The sequence below is a fragment of the Lygodium microphyllum genome, chromosome 14, assembly GCF_053477565.2.
Source record: "Lygodium microphyllum isolate KBCC chromosome 14, Lygodium_microphyllum_v1.1.10, whole genome shotgun sequence".
Lineage (NCBI taxonomy): Eukaryota > Viridiplantae > Streptophyta > Polypodiopsida > Schizaeales > Lygodiaceae > Lygodium > Lygodium microphyllum.
Window position 1 is genome coordinate 121,109,237 of NC_141148.1, and position 6,531 is coordinate 121,115,767.

At 40.3% G+C, this 6,531-nt stretch overlaps 1 long non-coding RNA gene across 1 annotated transcript; it reads left to right on the plus strand.

The window, feature by feature from the left end:
• Nucleotides 1-1,170: 1,170 nt before the first annotated feature.
• Nucleotides 1,171-4,538, plus strand: LOC148026050 (uncharacterized). The gene is made up of 3 exons (XR_015693028.1): nt 1,171-2,753; nt 3,755-3,827; nt 4,069-4,538. It is a non-coding gene; the product is annotated as an uncharacterized LOC148026050 (long non-coding RNA).
• The last annotated feature ends 1,993 nt before the right edge of the window (nt 4,539-6,531 follow it).

Here is a 6,531-nt window from a genome sequence, read left to right on the forward strand (position 1 = left end):
GGCTGCAAGGCCGTGGGGGTGTAGTTTCTTGAGTATAGAGAGGCTCGGCTAGTGCTTATAGCCAGTGTGTCGAGCCCATTTTAGGTCCACACAGGTGGTGCGTTTGTCGGGAGAGAGCTACTAAATAATAAGTTGCAGTTTCTAGACTTTGGTCAGAAAGGGACTTAGAATTTATAACTTTGTCCATCAGGAATGCACTAAAGTATCTATAGAATGGGGTTTGTCAAAGGTTTCAAACACTTGGCTTGCCCTATTCAAAATCTCTGAATAGACTTAATTAATTATATAGAGGTTGAATCCTCTACAAAGAATGATTTATGTAAATTGAAAAGTACGCATTTAGTAGCTAGTCTATCCTCTAGCATGATGGCACAGTCGCCTTGGTGCAGTCTCTATTCAAGAAATATTGTGTATGACCATTCATCAACCTAGAGGATATGCAACAAGCACATTGGAACCCATGGCAACTCTGGCATTGACCAACGGTGATGCCAAAGTCATAACGCCATGGGATAGTAACGATATACAATGAAATTTGCTTGTGGCTGAAACGTCCCATGTAGAGGGTCACCATGCTAAAATATTAGACCTCACAAGGACGTTGGAGGCCTTAGTTGTTAAGGGGAAGCCTTTTCTCAAAAGGGCTGACCTATAAGCTTTAAATAATATTGATATATCAGTTTTAAATGAAGGGACAAGGGCTTGCATAAATCCACTAGGGAATGGCCTTTGGATGGGCAAGGTATGGAAGATCCTTTGAGAAAGGAACGTGATACATTGAAAGCCATAGGGCTTCCTAGACCACTCTGTGAGTTGGAAGAAAGGGAAGCATAGGGAATTAGTGACTCTTCTATACTGATAAAGGTGAAAACAAAAGAGATTAGCGTCCCTGACACGTGGGTATTATTTCAGGATGAATATGAAGATTTTGATGACCCTGTGTTGATCCCAAAGATGAGGATATGCACTTCTCCTTATAGGGATCTCCCAGTGTTTAATGGGCTAATAGATGAGGATTCGATGCTACACTTGAAAGAGTATGACCTAACTTGCCTTGCAAGTGGGTTTGACGATCTACATCCGATGCTTGTGCTCTTGAATACCCTAAAGGGAGAGGCTAGGAAATGGTATTGGAGCTTCCCAAGAGGGCCAATCAAATCATTCAAGGAGTTATGTGATAGATTTTTGGATGAATATGAGAAGAAGGTTCGCATGAGTCAGGTCTTGGGACACCTTATGCAGACTCGGCAAGCATTGTATACCTCTGTCAAGAGTACACGAGAGCCTTTGATGAAATTCTGAAGCTTTGGCCAAGGAAAGTTAGTCAATTACTAGAAGATGTGCTTAGTGAACTCTTTTTTAGCGGCTTGGAAAAAAATACACAGTTCCAAGTTAGGATGAGAAACCCTAAGTCATTGAAGGAGACAAATATTCAAGCCACAGATTATGAAATATGCATTCAGAGGTGTTGGGAGAACTATTGGAGTTTTCCACACACCCTTGAAATCCATAAGGATTGGCAAAATTTGCTAAATGTTAGTTATGTTAGAGGTGAAAATGACAGGTATACTAGGGAGAATCCTGGAATTAACTACAAAGACCTTGAGGCCCAGGAACCTTGGCATCCTAGTGTAGGAAATCCCATGTTCTAGAGTCATGAGCTAGATGGGAATGGGTGTAGACCTAAATAAGGGAAGAGGAGTGGTTAAGAAACCCATAAGTGGTCTAAGTTTGAAACAAAATCATGTCAATGAGATGATTCCCCACAACATAGCTGATATGTGCTATCGTGTGAAGGCTGTCTCAACCATTAATAACCAGGGAAAAAGGGAACATGGGGTTTGCAATGGTGAAGACCCAGCTAGAGGTGGATCCAGTAAAAGGATCCAATTTAGGGAAAATGATAGATAGAAAGTGAGCCAAGATGGATCGATCACCATGAAAAAATATCAAAATAGAGGGAGCAGTGGGAGCCAATCAAGCCATGCAAAGATTAGAAAGAGATGGGTTTGGAGGCCCAAAATCTCTAAAAGTGTGGCTAGTGTGTTGGATGACGAGCAAAGAGTTCCAGGTGGACATACTATGGTTAATTCCCAAGTGGATGAGACTAAAGGCTATAACGATATATCTAGCAATATGCATTGCTTTGGGATGCATAATTGTGATGGGCCTAGGATTGAATCCCTACCTAATTTGGGTAGCAACAATGATACATCCAAAAATCCAAATAGGGAAGGGTTAAATGAGCAACAATGATACATCCAAAAATCCAAATAGGGATCTCTCTATAGGAGAAGCCTTTGGAAAGTTGGAACAACCACTCTAATTGGAGGATAAGACACTTGAGCCTAAGGAGGTCATTTGTTCAGCTAATAGCACACAAAGAGGAATATCCCATACTGAGGTTATATCAGTAGGAAGACTTGCAAGGACTTGTGACTTTGGTTTAGCTTGGTTAGTTTGATAAGATCAATCTCCATGCCAACTAGACCATATTTGGCTAGAGCAAAAGGATTTGCGGGTTTTTTTTTGCCAAGAGAGCCATTTCTGTTATGTTCTTATGTTTCATGTCATAAGGCCAAGGGGGCCGTTTCTTTTGTGAATTGTTATATCTCTTTAGGCCAAGAGCGCCATATGTCTATTTGGTGTACGTACGTTTAATGGTTTGTTGTTTTAGTGATTACATTAGATAGGTTGGACGAAGTGTCTGGAGGGAGCCTTTGCTGTGTGGGAGCTTCTTGTGGCCATTCCAGGTGGTATTGTCACCTTTTCTGAGTTTTTCCCTTAAGCTAATAATGTCATACATGTATGTCATTGGCTATTTTCTTTTTGTTTGTGGGACATGCAATCAAGGCATGAAGTCCTAGGGTTTGGTTAGGTATATCTAGGGGAGATTTGAGTAGTTTTCTACCTCCTGTTCGGACATTGTCATGCATTAAAGACCTGTGTGATAGAGGGTAGCCCTTGTGACCCTATCCTTCATGCTTGCTAGGAAGCTGTCCTAAGAGTCCTTGCTAGTGTGAGGTAGTTAGAGAAGCCTGCCAAAGTATAAAGAAGAGCAAGTTCTAAATATATCTCAAAATAAAAATTGCAAAGGTGTGCAACCCCTTAATAAGAAAAGGAAAAGAAAAAAGGAAGAAAATTCCTACAAGTAGTTGATTATCACCTTATGGAGGCTTGGTAGGTTCTTGGGGACGAGTTAGGACCCGGGGCCGATGTCTTGTCTTCCTAGGGATAGCACCTAGTCGAAAAGGAAAGGAAAGGAAGGTTGGAGCGAGAATAAAAGTGAGCGAAAGAAAATGATTGTGTCACCTCGCGAGAGCTTGGTAGGTTCTTGGGTACCAAGTTAGGACACCTGAGGCCAATGCACTGTTCTCCTTGGGTCACTCTACTCCCTCCTTTTTACATGCCCAAGTATGGAAACCTTGGAAGAAAATGTGCTACAAGAAAAACATGATGACTATGCTATAGGAGTCCTTGACTAGTAGGAGGTCCTGGTTCAGTTGTCCTAAGTTAGGTAGGTAGTTCAGACCACCACTAGGATGACCTCTTTGATAGGATTTTTAGCCAATCTCCATGTTAGAGCAATTGGTTAACGACTCACTCCGGATTTTTGTCAAATTATGCTAGGCCTATCCCTTGTGGATTTTCATACCTCGATTCTATCAAGGGTTAGGGTGAGAGTTATTCTTTTGCTTTGTTGAGTATATTTTTTGTGGCAGCTTGATGCTTACCTTGGTTGTTGTTTGTGCAGATCAGTTCTTGGGATTCGACGAGCTGAGTCGCCCTATCCCGTGGTGGCCAATGAGAGAAGTTTTTAAGGCCTGGTAAAGTGTGGAAAAGAAGAAAATTAATGCAATTTTTTTGTGGGAATTTAAAGACGATGAAAGCGGAATGACAATTTTAAAGACCAAGGAAGACAAAAATGCAAAACTTTGAATGTGCAGTGGTTGCATATTTTTGATAATATTTTCGACTATTGAATTGAAGATAGATAGGTTCTTGGTCGTTTGAGATGTCGAGTCGATCATGCAAAAATTTCAAAACTAAAAACGAGCATTTGAACAGGAGAAATGTGAGGCCGAGAAAGACCAAAAGGGCCAAGAATTTTAAAACTTGGGCATGGGCCATTTGGGGGGGCCTTTGGCCCCTTTAAAAAATTTTCGTGATTTGGTGGGGGGGAGCACCATTTTTGAAATGGCATGGCGAGATGCTGCCGCCCCCCATATGGCGACGATTGTGAGAAACATGCATTGTCCGGCTGCTAAGAGACTATGGAGCAGTGATAAAGGCCATACCACCTCCTGTTCGTGAAATGGCTACTTGATCAGAGAGATCCAATCCGAGTCTTTCTCTTTCCATCTCTCTCCTCCAAGAGGTTGATCACACACAAAGAATCAAGAAGGAAAGGGGATAAAAATGCTTGTATTGTTGTAAGGCCAAGATGATGCTGAGAGGCGATGTCCAACACTATTAGGGAATTGATGCAGGTTTGTTGGCTATCCAAAACTATTTATAATAACATGCAACACACAAATAAGGGGTACGCTCATTTTTTAACAAATAAAATTTTATTATTTTTTATGGGGTTGATGACTTAATGATATGCGCATGGAACGAAAATCTATATGAATCATGTTTGAAGTATGTTTGAGGGCTGCACATGATAAAATGCAGAACCCCTAGTCATACATGGTCATAATAAATAATTAAAAACCCAAAATACGTCTTTAAAGAGGGAAAATGAGGATTTCTTTCGTTTTGGGTTGTGGAATGAAGTTCATATGGAATAAAAAACTGATAATAGCCATTTTTTCAGTCAATATGATCATTCAAGAAACATAAATAAGAAAATACCACATTTTTATGTATACATAAATGAGAGAAAATAGGAAAAATGAAAAAAATAAGGTTTTTGCATCTAAAAAATTAAGAAAACAAGACTGGAGCATGAGGGATAAGCCTTAGTTGAGTCTTGTTTCTATGCAAGAGTATGGTTTTTATCGGTTTTTGCATGAAAAACTACACAAAAATAAACACCACCTATTCAATGAATGCAAAACCTAAATAGTAAGAGGAAAGAGGGGTTATAAAAGTGAGTGGTGCGCTGAAAATAATTCTGATTCATTTGATTATGCATAGCATACATGCCGATTACCATTTAAATTTAAGAGAGACTAGTCGCACGAGGAAACTCAATGCTAGTCTCTAGCAACGTCGTAATTATGAGTAGCTTGGAAATCATTTGTCTTTGCACCTCACATTGCTAGTTTTTTTATCATAAAATTCTTGAGCACGAGGTGTGTCATCCACAATTGCATTATGCATATCACATGGTAAATTGGATGCATAGCAATTGATTGCCAAACATATGACCTACGTGGAGTATGTGAGGAAACCCAAGTTGTAGGCTAGACGATTGAATCTTTGGGGTGAGATTGGTAAGGAAACACAAAATATCTTGGAATGCTTGAAATATATAAGAGCGGAGTGTGTTCATATGTGCTTTATGTTAGAGCAGCAAGAGGATGCATGGGGTGTTCGTGTAAGTGATGTCCTGGGGGGTTAATACTTCTTAATAAAACTATCATTGAAGTGTGCAATGCCTTCCTCCTCCATGGTCTCAAGCTTGACATTTCCTATCTTGCTGATTTGATGAATGTGATATGGTCCTAGGCCTTGAAGTTTTGATTTTTTCTTATGGTCTTTAAGAGAATACAAGAGCACTAGGTCACCTTTATCAAAGGAATGTTGTCGCATATATCTATCAAATGATGCATTATGTCAGGCCTTTTTAGCAAGGAGGACATGTGCGGGCCAAAAGGCAAGTTTCAGTGAGACATTCCAACTCCACAAGATGGTTGGTCCAAGCGCTAGTGCCTTCCCCAAGCTCTTGGACTACAATGCGAAGATTGGAAATTAGAAACTCATATGACATAATAGCATCAATGTCATAGGTGAGTCAAAATGGAGTCTGGCTAGTTGTAGTCTTGAAAGTTCTATGGTAAGCCCAAAGGGAAACTATAAGCTTGGCATCCCAATTAGAGTGCAAAGCATTTGAAATAGTCTTGGTCAAAAGATCTAAGAAAAATCTTGTTGGTGAACTCAACTTGGCCCTTAGCTTGTGATTATTATAGAGATGACTTGCAGTGGATAATTAGAAGTGCCTCACCCCATTTAGTCATGCATTCAAATGTCGCTATGATGTAGCATGCTTGTGAATATACTAGGTTACAAAGGCAATCCCCCATTTTTCAAAAGCTTTTCTAGCAATGATAGTGATAGCTCCATCTTGTCCTTGCGAATAGGAAGTTTGGTGCACTAGCACTCATCACAATGCTTAACAAAATGGATCACATCCTTGAACAAGGTGGGCCACCACAACTAGGCTTCTAAAACCTTACATACTATAGCCTGACAAAAACTTCCATCAGCAATGCCTCCATGGGATTCTTGAAGCACACACTCCATGTCATGTTCACAGACAAATCATCAAGGAAGACCATCCTACCCTAGTCGATAGAGTTGGCT